We start from the raw sequence: 17250 nt of genomic DNA, 5'->3' as shown, positions 1-17250 counted from the left end.
AATATTCTAATTTTCTGGGATTGTGGATTTGGGGTTTTCATGAGCTGTACGCCATGATCATCGCAATTATAACAAATTAAGGCTTGACATCTCGCTTTGCATGTAATGCGTCTGTCTCATATATCAGTTTCACCTTTTAATTTGCATTACTGAAATTAATGGACTTTTGCACGATATTCTAATTTTCCGAGTTTCACCTGTACATATACATATATATGGCTTTGAACTGGAAAGATAAAGAGGTTCTGAAGTTCATGTATTAATTTTAAATAATTAACCAAAGCTTTGGTTCCAGTGTTCTAGTGATCCTAAAATATAAGTAGCTAACTTAAGGCACACTCCTAGACTAAATAAATAAATTTAGCATATACTGTACTTCATTCCCAAAGCAGCATATGGATTCCTAGCTGTTCTGGAAGACCTTTTTGATTTATTGCAATATTTACAGTGAAAGTGTTGCTCATTAAACATATTTACTCTGGCTAACCTATCACGAAAGAAATTATCTTGTTTACAGTGGAATCCTGACAAAAATACATGCAGGAAAGATAGGCAAACACATATGAATCTGGATTGCTTAGTGGAACACTGGTTTGCTGCCACATCCAATTTTTCTCATTAGAACTTGTTTTATTTGAACATGACTCAGTACCCCGTGTAAAATGTGAAGTTGTTAATCATATTACTATATGGAAAACAAATTAATTATGCATGATATTGGAAATGGGTTGTTAGTTCAGCACTGGAAAGATTAGACAAACACAGGCATTACTTCAAATTGTATCTGATATATGTGTAAGGCCCTATTTCAAGATCATTTGTAACATGCATCTGAAAGAGATGTAAACAGAAAAGCCTTTTCTTATGTCCTCTTAAGACATTTTAAATTTGAAGGTTAGATTAAAGGACACACTTTGTGTGCCCAGCCCCGGAAAATAAAGTCAATCCTTTTTTCAGACACGATGATGGTTATGACAATGAAATGAATGGTCACAACTGGAGAAATAGCAACATTCACATGTGAATGCCAACGATTCCAGAGATATGTTAGAAATGTCTGAAAACAGGCTGGAACTAGGTGTAAGAGGGTGGCCACCAAACACTGCAGCCCTGAACCACCTCTTCCTCCTCATCCCTACCCCAATGTCTAGCAGTGGTGGAGTGCTGCAGGGACAGGCAGGGATACAGTCCCGGTACTTTTCCCCTCTAGGGTCTCAGCAGGGATGCAAAGCCCTTGGCTTTCTACATGGAAAAAATGGGCTGCTCTTGCTATTCTAGCTGTTTATTACCATACTTCCTTTCTTTGGAACAAAGGAAGCTGCCTTCTACTGAGTCAGACCATTGATCCATCTAGCCCAGTATTGTCTACACTGACTGGTAGCAGCTCTCCAAGGCTGCAGGCAAGAGTCTTTCCCAGGCCTACCGGGAGATTCTGGCAGGGAATGAACCTGGGATCATCCACATGCAAGTCCTGTGGTGGACTAGTGTCAGGACATCCTAAAACGAATGACAGGGAATGCCCACTGAAATGCACGGGTTCCTTCCAAATGGCCATAGGAATGCCATAGGCACTTCCGAATGGCTATCCAGTGCATTTCAGTGGGCATTCCCTGAATCCCTGTCATTCATTCTAGTACATTCCCTAGAGTACTAGACTCCTTCTAGTACTGGAGTAAATTCCTTGACTTCTTGTAAGAGAATCACTCCCCCAAATTACTGCATCTATCTAAGTGAGGGGTGTGACCATTGGGATGGGTGTGGCCATGGGGCATGGCTGTCAGGGAAGGCGTGGCTATGGGGGCTGTCGTGAAGAGTTCCTGCACTTCTGAATTTTCAACAACGTCACTGATGTCTAGTGATGCAAAACATGTAGCATGATTGCCTCACATATGTCTAGTCCCAGTTTCAGTGATACACTGGTGAATTCTTATTGCTGAGAAATCTCCTTCATAGAGATTTCTTAGGAGATTATTATTGCTGCTCTTCATATCTTATTGTTCATACTGTGCTTCAAAAAGCTCATATGTACTACTACCACCACTATTTATATACCACTTTTCAACAAAAAATTCTCAAAAAGGTTTACACAGAAATATATATATGAATAAATAAGATGGTCCCCTGTCCCCAAAGGGCTCACAATCTAAAAATAAACATAAGGTAAGCAGCTACAGTCGCTGGAGGGATGCTGTGCCGGAGTCAGGTGGGGTCAATTGCTCTCCCTCCGCTAAATAAGAAAATAACCACTTTTAAAGGTGCCTCTTTATTCATTTAGCAAAGGCCTTTGGACTGCTGCATGTATACAAGCAGAACACCTGTTCATCATACACATATAAGAATTGCCTTGGAATTAGACCAATGGCCATCTAATGCAGTATCAATAGTAGCCAGCTAGACACTTCTGGAAGCTCACAAAAGCAGGGCATTAAGGTGACAGCCATTACTTGTTCTTTCCCCCAGCACCTGGTATTCAGAGCTATATGTCTTTATGCATGGAAGTACCATATATTGGTGAGGTATTGCAGCACATGGTGGCATCTTAGCTCCAAGTAGTCCTGGATAAAACTGATTACTTGGATCCTTTTCAGTCTGCCTTCTGTCCTGGATATGGGACAAAAACTGCCTTGGTCACCCTAGTGGATTACCTATTCAGGGAGAAAGATGGGAGAATGTGACCCTGTTGACTCTCCTAGACCTCTCAGCAGCTTTCAATACCATCATCAATCATGGTATCCTTCTGGGCCACCTCTGTGGGTTGGGACTTTGGAGCACCATAATACAGTGGCTCCAGTATGGGCTGCAGTGTCATCAATATGCTGATGACACCCAGCTCTACCTATTATTTAAATCAGCTAATACCAGGGAGACAGTGGATGTCCTGAACCGGTGTCTGCAGGCTGTTCTGGACTGAATGGGGGCAAACCAACTGAAATTTAATCCAGCGAAGACAGAAGTGCTCTGGATTAGTAAAACCGATTATTTGAATGGTGAGGTAAATCTGGTATTGGATGGGGTCACACTTCCCCTGAAAGACCAAGGAGTGCTTCTTGGACCAGACACTGTCCTTGGAGTCTCAGGTGACGATGGTAAGCAGGAGTACCTTTTACCAACAATGGCTGGTATGCCAGCTGTGACACTATCTGGAGACGTCAGACCTGACTTCAGTCACTTGTGCACTGGTAACATCCAGATTTGACTACTGCAATGTTCTTTACGTGGGACTACCCTTGAAGATGGTTTAGAAGCTTCAGCTGGTCCAGAATGCTGCTGCAAGGATGCTCATGGGCGCTAGTTGCTTGTTGATGGATTACACCCATCCAGCAGCAGCTTCACTGGCTGCCAGTTTGCTTCCAGACTACATTAAAAATGCTGGTTTTGACCTTTAAAGCCCTACAGGGTTTGGGGCTGAGGTATCTGTCAGGCCGCATTCACTCATATAAATCTGCCAGGGCTCTTCACTGCTCATCTTGAGTGCTGCTTGCAGTCCTGCCATTGACTGAGATTCAGTTGACAGGGACAAGAGATAGGGCCTTTTTGGTTGTGGCCCCTTGGCTCTGGAATGCCCTCCAAGAAGAGCTTCACCATGCTCCCTCCCTTGAGGTTTTTAGAATGATCTTAAAACCTACATCCACAGAGAGGCTTTTAAATGTGTTTTACTTCAGCCTGATGGGTTTTTAATTGGGTCTGTTTTCATTGTTTTTATTCTGCACTGTGTTTTATTTGTTGTATTGTGTTATGTTTTCATATTACATTTATTGTTTTACTGTTGTGAGATGCCCTTAGCATATTGTATTGGAGGTGCGGGATATACATATTTTCAATAAATAAATAAATAAATAAATAAATAAATAAATATTTCTAAACCAAGGGCACACAACTAAAGTAGGCCATAATCAACCATGACTAGGTGTGCAGGGGCCGAGGACAATTTTCAGCATCTTCTTTATATATATAATTTGCTAAGGCATACCCATGGCTAATCCCATGTGTGGCAGCTCTCGCAAGAGTTCGGAGAGCTGCTGGATAAAACAGTGATGGGGACAGGCAGGGGAAAGAAAATGGCAGTTAATGGCAGCTGGGAAAATGGTGGCACTGAGGCTGGGTGGAGAAAGCAGGGCAGCTGGCGGGTGGGGAGGAAATGGTGGCAGGCGGAGGAAGGAAGGAAACAGCGGCAGAGGCAGATGGGCGGGGGGGAGAAGGAAGGAAACGGCAGCAGGCGCAGCCAGGGAGGAAGACAGTGCTGGTGGGTGCCGGCAGGTGGGAGAAGGCGAGGGTGGGCGGGACTGGAGGGGGGAGACAGTGGGAGGCAGGCAGGCGAAAACGATGGTGACGGGCAGGGGATTGGAAGGAAATGGCAGCGGGGCAGGTGGCCAGGGGGCAGAAGGTTGGATTCAGGGGGAACGAGAGCTGATGTTGGTGGGCTCTGGCACAGAGTTGGGAGGACATGTGATCTCGGCAGAACAGACCATGGCTCCTGCTGTTGCTGCAGAATATTCCCACCTGCAGACCAGCAAAAAGGTCCCAGTGGGCCAGATCCAGCCCTTGGGCCTTATGTTGTGTGAAGGCTTGAACGAAACCATTCCATCCCTTCCTAATCCTGGTGGGGAATGAATCCCCTCTTCATTAATCCTTCTATGACATGGCCATATCCCATTATTATTATATTGTTTTACAGGTTTCCTCGAGTTTGGAATTCTTTGTTTAAGATATGACTCATGACAGTTTATTAAGAAGCCAGCAGGAATATCTTTTACTTCTCCTGACTGGAAAATATGTAACCAAGATGGCTGTTTCACAGTTATTATGACAGTATATTGGGCCAACAGAATAAGGGTTAGAAAATGGCTCTATTTTTAATTTCAGTGTTATTGATTTCAAAATTTAACTTTAAAAAGGCTTCAATTACAGAATCACCTTTTTATATTTCACAGTTAGTAATTTTCATGCAACTGTGTAATGGGGCTAAAGAGGATCTGGAATAAATGAAATTGATTTCTGTTAAGTACTGCTTCACTACATTGTTTTTAAAGTCCCTGGTTAACTGGGATTCACAACTATTATTATAGATTAGGTGCTTTTTATCATTTGGTGATGAACAAGCATGCAGATCTGTGATCACAATCATACAAATACACACATCTTCAAGCAATTTAATAAAACAGGATTTGAAAGTACCAAAAGATGGGGGGGGGACCACACACACACACACAGAGTGTATGTCTTGGCAGAATTGTTTTCTGAAGAAGGTTTAGAGATCCACCCAGGGACCTATCACTTCATGGAAATAAAACAAACAAAAAATATCTAATTCCATATGAAACCATTGTTTAGTGACCTCCCATCAGCCATGCCATCTTCTTTGCCAAAGCCTAATTTGCCTTCTAGCAACCATGTGGTTAATCACTTGGCATCAAGACAATAAAAAAAATTATTTAATACATTTGAATGTGTCAGTCACAGTTTGGCTGAGTAGTCAACTGTGCAGTGCAAAGCCCCTTTTGATATTATGCTGTAGCATTTAAAGGCAGAAGGCCCAAACTGCAGTTGTTCAGCAGATGGAAGGGGCGGGAATTGAAGTATCCCTTTTCATCAATATCTCTGTTTCCTCCTTGTAAGGGGTGCAAAAATTCCTGTGCTAAAATTAAACATTTTCAAAATGAACAACATTTTGGTCCCAAATATTCATGTCTGGAGAACTGCTAAACATTTGATAAGAAGCCCTACTAAATTGGTAGTTTTCCAAAAATGTTCCTTTAGTGGAACAAGAATGCACACTATAGTGTGAGACCACACTATAGTATGTATACATGAGACCCAATGTGTTTTGCAAGATAGCCCCCCTCCCCAAGCATGAACATCTCAGCTTTCATTTTAAAAGGTTACATTTCTTGTTTTTGAAATTGCAAAGCAAAATGTGTTCCATAATGCTCATGAACTAAGTGAGCAAAGAAAAATAAGATAATGCCTATCTTTTTAATTTTACAGTTTTCAAGACACTACCATGAGTTTCAGAGGCTGTCTCCTGGGTTTCCTGTCTTCCCAGCTGTCAGGGATAGAGCAGCTGGGTGCCACCTTCTACACCTGTGACTGGCTGTAGATTCAGGTCAGGCAAATGGATATACTTCTTCATACAATGCATAATGAACTAGTGGAATCTGCTACCACAAGATGTGGTGGTGACCACTAGCTTCGGGGACTTTTTTTTAAAAAAAGATTAAACAATGTATTTATTTAAATATCAATATCCCACCTTTTAATTTAAAAAATTGCAAATTTAAAAAAAATGCTAAGGGAGTTTCCAAAATAAGAAAACAAAACCATAAAAGCATAACTAAAATACAATATTACTAAATTAAAACTCAATAAAATAGGAAATGGAATGCAGCACAAAATAAATAGCATGATAGCATTTCTAAAACAGCACTGAAATCAACCTATGTTATTTAGTTCAGCAACTAAAACAGTAACCTGTGTTATTAGGAGGTTTATCTGAGGGTGCCTCCAGCTTGTCTGGTGGTGACTCAAAGGCTAACCCCATTTTGGTGATCGTGTGCCATTGCGCCGCGCCACAACAACACATGGGTAGACCCCTGACCAGGAGGCTACAACAGGCCACCCAGCCTTGGGGGTCCCCCCAGAATGCCCCACACACTCAAGCGGGGCATGCTGGGACTTCCAGGGGCCGGGAGGCCCCCGATCCCCGCCTCCCCAACCAACTCTGTGACAGCCTATAATTGTGTGGGTGGCCGATCTGGCCGCCCAGGGAGGGAGTTGTGCTCGTGTGTGTGGGAAGAGTGGGCCAAGCCCGCTCTCCCCGCCAAACCCTCCTCGGCTCTCCACACTGCTTGTGTGGAGAGCCTCTGAAAGTCTTCTTCTTAAGTAAAGAGGAAAAACACCAATTAACACAATGACCATCAGTACTGCTTGTTCATGTTGTTGAACAATAAATACAAAGAGATGGATTTTTTACAGCTGCTATCTTCAGACTAGTAAGAGAGAAGAAAGCGAAATTTTCACAATATCTGCTAAGTGCTTGAATTTATTTTTTGTGGCCAGGGTTTTTTTAATCAACGGCTACACCTTTGGACTGCAAGAACTATGATCCAAACCTAGGAAATATGCTATTTTAAAATATTATATTATAGGTTTGGATCATAGTTCTTGCACTCCGAAGACAGCAGTGTTCAGGTGCTTCAGATACTACATCAACAGAGAACAGGAAATATTGCAAGTATTGTTTCTATTGTTTTTCAAGAGAACAGGAAATATTGCAAGTATTGTTTCTACAAGCTATTTTCAAATGACACTGGACCCCTTTATTCATAAACTATGCCATAAATTCATGCACACTATCAATAACATTTTTATAGAGGGTTGGGGGTTTTTTTGCTACTGAGAACTAGGATATGCCTAAACCATGAACACTTTTTCAATTTCCAAGATCAATGTGGCAACAAGAGGAAACAAAAATGAAAAATTTCAGCCCACGAACATCAGTACTTGAACTTTTTTTCTCTGTGTTATTAACAATCTGAAAAGGTAAAAATAGATTCCTTTGCTTCATGGGCAAAAATAGATTGAAAGATATAAAACTAAATCTCAAAAAAGCCTACCTCAGAGAATGACAGGCAAGGTGGAAAATACTGGTGAAGAAAATAGAGTTCTGATGAAGGAGAACTTTTACTATAGATCAAAGTGGAAACATGAGAAAAATGCACCTAGGAAGAAGGAATAAAAACAAAATCAGAGAAGTATGTGTGTTTAGGCTATCCACTGAAGAAATGTTTAAATGGTTAATCACCTGCCTTTTAACTGGTTAAAATTAATCAATCATATTTAAATGCATTTGTTCTATTACCAAAATGTCTATTTTGTCTTTTTTGTGATACTGAAGGTGATGTAAGAATGTATAAGAGAGTTTTATTTCTCATTAGAAAAGTAAACTTGTATCTGGGCTGTACCACTTCAATCTGAAGGGGTTCTTATAAGTGGGGTCTCATAAGTTTGGATGTTCCTCCTGTCAAAAATTTCCTTCACAGAGAATACTCTAGAAGTGTTCTAGTCTAGCTTTCTCATTCCCTGATAAGTCAGTTTTCTATGTGCAAAGACCTTTTTTAATACAAAGGAATATACAATCATGTGAACCCCCCTGTAGTCCGAAGTGGTACAGCTCTGAACATGAATGTTCCTTTTAGCTGTCATAGTTACTGATAGACCTATCCTTCATTAACATCTCCAGGTTCAGTCTGAAGTACTGATGTTTATTTTTAAAGCCTTTCTGGCATGGGATCTGGGTACCTCAAGGAAAGCCTATTCAGGGGTCCCCAGGTGTTGACTACAACTCTCATCATCCCCAGCCACAATGGCCTTTGCCATTTACTTGTAAACTTTGCCATTTTACTGGTAGACTTAAGAAGACTCACAGTCTTAATATGCATTACTAATCCACTTTACTATATAGCAATAGCAATAGCACTTACATTTATATACTGCTCTATAGCTGGAAGCTCTCTAAGCGGTTTACAATGATTTAGCATATTGCCCCCCAACATTCTGGGTACTCATTTTACCGACCTCGGAAGGATGGAAGGCTGAGTCAACCTTGAGCCCTTGGTCAGGATCGAACTTGCAACCTTCTGGTTACAGGGCGGCAGTTTTACCACTGCGCCACCAGGGGCTCTATTAAAATAAAACTCTTACTATATATGGTATTCAAAGAAGAAGTGTACTACTATTTATTCAACTTGATATCCATTAATTGGACATTTGAAATTATGGGAAATATGGCATTGATTGACAAAAGGTCAACATGGTTATACAATGTCAACAGTCTCAAGTTTCCAAGTAGCTTTTGCATGAAGAGCTGATCCCAATGCATTTAGCTGTCTTTGAGACAGACTGCTACTTGCATCTGACCCTGCACTGTATTGGTGCAAGCCGTTATTCATGGGGCAAAGGGTAGTATGGGTTTTTGTTCAGAATTAATCTAACTATGCCATTTGGAAATATGTAACAACTTTTAAACAACAACTGTGCATGCTAGCAGTACCCTGTTTATTAGAAGACATCTGAACTTGAGCATAAGATTACCAATTTGTTCTGGCACCTGTGACTTTAATAGGAGCTTGATTTGCAGACCTTAGTAGGTGAGGATGCTGATCTCCAGCAGATTTATCTGAAAGGCACAGGACAGGCTGGGTGGTTTTATTCCAGTACCCTTTTTCAAAATAGTTTCATTAAAAAAAATGAGTAAGAATGAAGCTGCCCCCCTAGGACCAACCAGAATACCACCAAGTGGAGTTGTCTTAGTTCTGGATAGGTTGAGAGCTTGCAGACTATTTTGTGATGTTTTGAACAATCTTAATAAAACTTTGGCTTTGGACTGCCATCAAGAGATATCAATGAACTATCTAGAAACATTAACATTGTTCTGTCAAATCCCAGATTCTGATCAGGCATCACTTAACGGCAAACCCGTAGTGACAGGCCTATTCACAACAATCAGACAGAAAACTTACAGCCATATTCTTCTCAATTATATTACAGAACTTTAGTATAATGTGCCTTTATAATAAATATCCATTGGTTAAGTAGTGCTCATTCTCTTATGAGTTAATACTACTCTACTTAACCCCTAAGCCCTGCTGCATAGCCTTAAAGGAGTAAGCTGGAAGTGGTTAGATACCTTAGTAACAAAGACAGAGATTTCTTGCCACATGTACGTACGCATGTAGCCCAAGTCTATGCATGTTTGCTCAGGAGTAAATCACACAGAATATACCAAGACTTGCTCCCAGGTATATGCACAAAGTATTGCAGCCCTAGGTTCCTTTCACAAGTCGTCACCAATCTGGAGTGGATACATTTCAGACTGTTTGATCTAAGATCGTAAATAAACAACTAACTAACTACATTTCAGCGAGTGCTCATGGCTGGTGGAAATTGGGAGCATTATCTATTTGAGATCCTTGTTGCATGACTAAAGGCTATGCATACAATATTCTCTGTCCCTGAAAAAAGAGCTGTCAGGAGAACCAGGAACAACATGCTCATGTATCATCCCGTGGCTGAGATCCTGACTTGGGACACTGCTTCAAAAGGGCATTCCCAGCAGCAGTACTGCAGCCTTAGAGTACATTTCCATCGCCTTTGCACTACAGCTAAGCTGGGGAGAAAACACGGAAGAAAACCATTCTCAGATAGAATGTATATTCTAGCCAACATGGACAACATAGTTTGTACTGCAATGCAAGAAATCCAAAATATGATTTTCATTCAGCATGGAAACATCTCAGAACAGCAGCTGAATGACTACTGTTTGGGGTTGGTTTCTCACCGACATAGGAAACCTCTGTTTGGGCTACAAGTTGCAAGTAGGGGCTCCCACCATTATTGAATGTTCCTCCATACAAAAAACCAAAAAGCCTGCATGTAGAAAGCTAGCCTATTAGGAAGGCTAAGCTAGAACCTTTGACATCTGCTTTTCTATGTAGGGAGAATGTTTATGAGGAGGAACAAGCAGGTGAACTGCGATCTGAAGTGGTACAACCCAGATGCAGGTTTACTATCTGCATGCTTTTGTATCCGTTTTTTTTTTTTTTTTTAATTTAGTGCATCTGGTTCCCTCATGTTTATGAGGAGTGTTTTTAGGAGGAATGTTTATGAGGAGGAACAAGCAGGTGAACTCCGATCTGAAGTGGTACAACCCAGAGATGCAGGTTTACTATCTGCATGCTTTTGTATCCGTTTTTTTAAATTTAGTGCATCTGGTTCCCTCAACCTTAGTGATAATTAATGGTGCAGCAGGGAAACAACCTGCCTAGAGAGCAGGAGACTATTGGCTCAGATCCCTGCTGGTGTGTTTCCCAGAATATGGGAAACTTCTATATCGGGCAGTAGTGATATAGGAAGATGCTGAAAGGCATCATCTCATACTGCACAGGAGAAGGCAATGGTAAACCCTTCCTGTATTCGACCAAGAAAACCACATGGCTCTGTGGTCACCAGGAGTCGACACCAACTCGACGGCACAACCTTTCCTTTCCTTTTATATTATTCCATTCAGAGTAGTCCTCTGACAAAGCCAACTGCTGACCAGGGTCACTGTCCTTCTTGGTAAGCAGAGCAGCACTACTGTAGTAGTGTTGCTCTGTTCTACTTCCCCTGCACAGTCTAAATCCTCATCTTGCAGTCACCCACATCTCATTACTTGTGCTGCTGCACCTTGGACTGAGCTATGTGACAGGAGCAGGCATCCAAAAGATTTTGAACCAGATCTTATATACTCCTTTTACAGCATTTCCACCATCAGCACTCAGTCAATACAGTATCTTAAGGGAAAGGCCTGATTGAAACTTTTGAATGTTGCACAAATTGTTTGATTGTGCTGACTAATGAATTAACAACACCAGGCCTGTTTTTAATTAAGGATAATATTTGGAAAACACTCCAAGTATTGGTTAGACATTTGTACAATAGGGTCTCAGGATATTAAGCCTTTTCAAAATTCCTTGATTCTCAATACTATTCGCTGGATTTCATTGGCTGATGCTTGCCAGTGTGCCAGATCATACATATTCCAGTCCTAAATATTGTCACTAGGATATACCACCAACACTTTCTTTTTTTGTACTTTTTTTTGTACATACTTTTTGTATGCTCTTTCATACAACTGCAGCACAGAATCATGAGCTGGCATGTTGTGCAGGTGCATTGGTCAGGGTCTATCGTCCAAAAGCTGCCTATTATTTTCCTGTATATAATATGCAAAAGTGTTAGGATCATGCTGTGCATCTGCCATCCTAAGCATCCATTTCCTCATGTGAAGTGTGAGATAAATGTACACAGGCAGTGAATATTTGATATCTTCTGCTTATTCCCATAAAGCCTGAAATGCAGGAAGGAGTATTTTTAAAAATGCTACTGTGTAGACTTGCCCTTGCATGGACTGTGCCACTGTTGGTGTTGGGAACAGACAAGGGGTGACTATCCCCATCATGCTGTCCTTATGAGCTTCCTGGAGGAATCTGGCTTGCAGCAGCTGAAAACAGAATGCTGAACTATATGGACCTTTATTTTGATGCAGCAAGACAACTCTTGTGTTCTTACCACACAATTCTCATAATCAACCTTATAGACTTCTGAGGGACCAGTGCAGAGATCCCATGTGGCTTGAGGGCATCAAATGCACTGATTTTAAAAAAAAATCATTCAGACAAGTGCCTAATATGAAACAGACCCAACAACGTGACGCTCAGAGACAGTGCTAAACTATGCTTTCCCCATGCATCACTCAACTAGCCAAGAGTCTAACTAACCTAACAGCCCCACAAAATAGGCACTGGCATGTTGTCCAAGAAAATTAGTGAAATCAAATGATCTGAAAATGGCGTTAAACTACTGATGCACTGGTGCAATATTGCTGCTTGTTCCTTTAGGGAGGATAATCTCTCCTAATGAATACAGATTTCTTATGCATGAAAGCAAGCATCTAGCTGGGGAGTCCAACGTTTGAAAAACAACAACAAATAATTCTAGACGTTGCCAGTCATTTGACTATGAGCTGATACAATGAGAATTGTCAGGTGCTTATGCTTTTCCAGGTTGGTTTCTTTTTATCCTTTCCTCCACATTTTCTTTGCTACCTAATTTCATGCATGGGAGGTCAAAAGACAAAAGGTCAGGCCTAGTTTAAGAGCCACCTAAACAGTCTGCCATTAGTAAGACCTCAAGGAAAGTGTCCATGAATCTGTAAATATCATCAGATTTCTCAAGTGGCAAAATTTTCTCTCCTCGTTTCCCTTTTTCCACACTGTTTATATTTACAGAAAAATGTCTTCACATGCTTGCTTTAAGTGCTGGGATTTCTGCAACTCACACTTTGAAAGCAGGTTTAAATAAAATCAAAAATAAGGTTTAGTGTAAAGTATTATTTTATGGTAAAAGACCCCAAAACTGATCCTTTTTAACCTGGTCCATAATCATGCTTTAATTTGGCATCATATTCCAGCACACATTTGAAAATCTGTCCCATTGATTTGCTTCCAATAATGTGTGATCGATTCAATATGCTACTAATTTTAAAAACTAATTTATTATTAATGGCTTCCTTGACAGACCAGGAAACTGTAGCATTTTGGGAGTGATGAGAGTGCTCTGTTAGGAGTTCTGTAATCTCTTCACAGAACTACAATTCCCAGACTTCCTTGGATAGGAACTTTCTGTTTACCAGGTTTGAACCATATTTATATTTGTAGCAAAGTCATACCTTTTTCTTAGAGGCAAGTTCCATTCAAATCCATTGGACCAAGTAAATTTATTTAAAATGAGATGCCAGTGTCGCTGAAGTCTATTAAACAGAAGTAAATAAAAGTATGTTAGCACCTTGACCACCCAGGCAAACTCATACCATAACATATCCGATGGGCAGGCACCATCCAGTCAGAATTAAGTTGTTTCAGTCCCATTGATTTTGTTGGGAGAGTCAATCATATTCTTAATATTCTCTGGATTCCTACACAAGCTTTCTAGAGAGTAATTCCCATTGACCGAGACATAATTCTGAATATCCATGCCTAGGATTGTGGTGCACATTTCTCTCACTATAATCAATGGTCTTTAAGTCTTGAGGTTCGGCTGGATTGTGTCCATTAGCTTAAATCCTTTCATAGTTACCTGGGAGTAAACTCAATTGAAATTAAATGGGACTGACTTGATAGCGGGGTGGGGGGAGACAACTGTCCCCCTTCCTCCACTGACACCAGTGGTTGATACACCCTTCCCACTGAGGGCTGCAACCCTGCACACAGCCTGTTTAAATGCCTCTATAAATAATTCCTAATTTCCACTTCACTACTTTGCAATTCAGTTTAGTTTTCCTGGTGCAGGGTGGGCTGGTTTTGCAATCATAGGACTGGAAAATATCAGAAAAGTGGAGGACACTGTTTCAGTTCAACTCAAAGACCTCATTCTGCTCAACAGGAATTTAAGCTCAGGCTTATAGTGAAGCATATCTGGGGATTGTCACAGGTCATAGGCAAAGGGAACTGAGTGCATCGTATATGGCAGAACTGTAAACTCAGTGCCCCAAATGTAAGTGAAATGTAAAGGAACTCATGAGTTTTTAAGTCAATTAATGGTGGTGTAGGCATGGCTTAAACCTCTCCCTAAATGGCAAGTACCACATGTGTCTAATCTTAAGGCTGCATTCCTAAAGAGCACAGTTGCTCTTTCCAGACAGTGTGTCAGGTCACAGCAAGGCTAAGGAGACTGGTTTTCAATGCCTTGATTCGGCCCTGGAAAATAAGTAAAAGGAAAGAAAAGTAAGTGCCTGGGCACTTACAGAGTGGTTTACTCCCATTACACTAGTCCTCTTACCTTGGGTATTATGGCTTTCTTGGCATGGAGAATGAGCTGCAGGCACACTTGAACTTAGCCCCTTCTCAGTTTAGAACTTAACCACTGCATTTGCACCTCCATGACAGGAATGGGGTATAGCTTTACTAACCCCCAGAAGACACAATAGCAAGATGACCCATGATTTGGCCATTGCAAAATACTAGGCTAGGCCAGCTGCAACTGCTACACCAACAACATACAAGAGCTCTATTCACACACGTTCGATGTACATTAAATGAATGTACAGATTGATCTGTAAGCACATAACAATTCTGTTATGTTCAATGCACAAACAGTATTACTCTTATCTGACCCTGCAATTGAGGGGGCCTGCACCTATGTTCACTTTTAAAGAGTGAAGACTTGTACAATCATTCACACAAAAACAAGAACCTGTGCGCAGACACCTGTACATATGAATAACATGATGTCTGAATAGGGCCCAGGTGTTGTCCATTGGACTGTCCAGATCCTTTGTGTTTCCAGCTTACTTTTGTAGGCTGCTTTGGTTGGGTACAATGCAAGGAGTTGGGGCATGGGACATTTAAAATACAGAAATCTAGCTGAACAGGAGAGCTTCACTGTTGATCAGCTGAAGCACATTCCTTGTGGTTTCAGTTTTGTATATAAACGGAACTTTCCTGCCCCTGCCAATTCTGTTTCTCTTGTCTTTGCTCTCCCCGCTCCCCCCCCCGCCCCATGTCGTCTTGTTTTCGTTTTACACTGAAGGTCTGATGTCTCCGTTCACCGAATCCTGTTCTACTACTACAACGATGGGCCGCCAGGCACTCCCTTCGGGCCTTCTCCTGATCTAACCTCGCGCAATAAAGTCTCTTCCTTTTCAGTCTCACAGGGGCTTCCGCTCCTCCCATTTTCTACTGATTAAGTCTTTCCGGCGGAAACCATTTGGCACCTTGCAAGAGTTAACAACATAAGTCTCTTCGCGGATCGTGCTGGAGTTTTTGCCAAGGGTGTGCACACTAAAAATATTTACAGTTACAAGAATGTCATGAAATATGCAGAGCCTCGAAGCATCCGGGCGGGCTCGTTCCTTTGTTTTTCCATCCCTCCTAAAAATACAAAGGAAAGTTAAATCTCATGTCTGATCCAGATTTGCATTTTATTTTAAACGTGCGCCTGATGGAGTTTATTTTTGTTTTAAAGAGAGAGCCGGTGTGATGGCTAAGGATGAAGTTTTGTGCACGATTACTTGGAAATAAGTTCCCTCCCCCCGCATTGAACGCAGTAGGATTTACTTCCGAGTAAGCATGCATAAGATCGAGCTGTAGGACTGTGAGCCGGAAGTTCTCAGTTGAATTTTGTCTGTAGTTGTAGCGGATACTGTGATCCGATCTTATGAATGCCATTGATTTCAATAGTACTTGCTGTCAATCTCAACCTTTGTCAATATTCTCGCATCCTCGCCCACCACCATTACCCTTTAAAACTATTTGGATAAAATAGTGACTTCTTGCAAAGCTTTTTCAAATGTTATGGAAAATGTGCGGTAAACTCTTTGAACACGATACAACGAAATATTATTGTTTTTTAAAAATGATATCGTTTGCCATTACTCTTCTAAATCTGACTCCTCTCTTTATTAAATAAAGTTCGTTCTTACTTCAACCCCAAACTCTAACGTAGTTAAACTGGAGACTATATGGTGCCCTTATATAATGCCACTTGAGCCATAATGCTTCTGAGGGGGAGAGGGGGAGAATACACGGGGCAAATCTACCAGAAATTCTCTTGCACAAACTCCATTGAACTGTATGGGAATTGTCCAGCCGTCGGGCATACACCTGAATGGGACTTACGCGGAACTTCCTGGTAGGTTGCTCCCATTGCGCCGCCATTACTCTGTTTTTATGGTTTCCGAAATAAGCCAGTGTCTCTGGACACTGGCTCGCAGCTTTGCATGCCCATTCTAAACCCGATTTACTTGAAAGTAGGTCCTATTCAGTCCTATGGGATTGACTTCCAAATAAGTGTCTTCAGAACGGCAGTAGTAGTAGCCGGGGTTGGGCGTGTTCAGTAAGGCAGCCAGACTGATCCTAAGCATGCTTACTTGGAAGTAACTTCCTTTATGTGTTGGCTAAGATAAGGCGGTTCCCATCCTACGTCTGAAAGTTAAATCGGTTGTGGAACGTGTTGTGTGTCGATGAAATTAAGACTCTTTTAAGGCTGAACCTCTAACAAACCTTCTTAAGAGTAAATCCCATTGAAATATATGGGATATGCTTCCGAGTAAACGGAGCTGGGAATGCAGAGTGAACATTGAGCCGAAGGACGTCTGTATAGACTTCTATCTCTTTGGTTTTACCGATGTGAATTTTTTTTTTAAAAAAAAAAAAAACTCGATTCCAAGACTTAACTTCCTATAGAACAGTATAACACGTCATTTTCGGTTTCAGAATAATCATCCGCCTCACATTTACGAGTCGCAGTGATGCTTAAAAAGGGGCGGCGGGGTGAGGATTCAAGAAGAACAAATATTTTTTTAAAAAGTAAGTGATGGGCAGCCGACAGTGTAAGTGCCTGTATACCTATGTGCCTTTGACTGCAATCCTAACCATACTTATCTGGAAGTAAAGCCTACTGAAACTAATGGGACTTACTTCTGAGAAAACAGGACAAAAGTAAAGTAACATTTCTTGCAACAGAATATGCTCTATTTGTCCACAGAATCATTGGCTTCATTGTGGGGATCCCCAGTCCTACGGATTTCGATCGAGTCGTTTGGTATGTGGTTAATGCATGTCTGCTTAGGATCTCAGTCCTGGACTGGAGTCCGAATTTAATCGTCATGTCCGGTTAATTTCAATATACTTCCGAGTTAAGTATGGTTAGGAT

The 17250-nt window shown here is 41.3% G+C and overlaps 1 long non-coding RNA gene across 3 annotated transcripts; it reads right to left on the bottom strand.

Moving 5' to 3' along the window:
* Positions 1 to 2247: 2247 nt before the first annotated feature.
* On the bottom strand, positions 2248 to 16334 carry LOC128343008 (uncharacterized). Of its 3 annotated transcripts, XR_008315301.1 has the most exons (6): positions 16215 to 16334; positions 15214 to 15467; positions 14377 to 14650; positions 13268 to 13348; positions 7614 to 7718; positions 2248 to 2645 (listed from the first exon to the last, which is right to left on the bottom strand). It is a non-coding gene; the product is annotated as an uncharacterized LOC128343008 (long non-coding RNA). The 3 variants fall into 3 exon arrangements; XR_008315300.1 differs by lacking the exons at positions 15214 to 15467; positions 16215 to 16334 and adding an exon at positions 11649 to 11752 and having other exon boundaries at positions 14377 to 15107; XR_008315299.1 differs by lacking the exons at positions 15214 to 15467; positions 16215 to 16334 and having other exon boundaries at positions 14377 to 15107.
* Positions 16335 to 17250: the final 916 nt, after the last annotated feature.

The sequence above is a fragment of the Hemicordylus capensis genome, chromosome 2 (genome assembly GCF_027244095.1).
Source record: "Hemicordylus capensis ecotype Gifberg chromosome 2, rHemCap1.1.pri, whole genome shotgun sequence".
Taxonomy (NCBI): Eukaryota; Metazoa; Chordata; class Lepidosauria; order Squamata; family Cordylidae; genus Hemicordylus; species Hemicordylus capensis.
The sequence above is the reverse complement of the archived record's forward strand: the minus strand, read 5'-3'. Positions and strand labels throughout refer to the sequence as shown.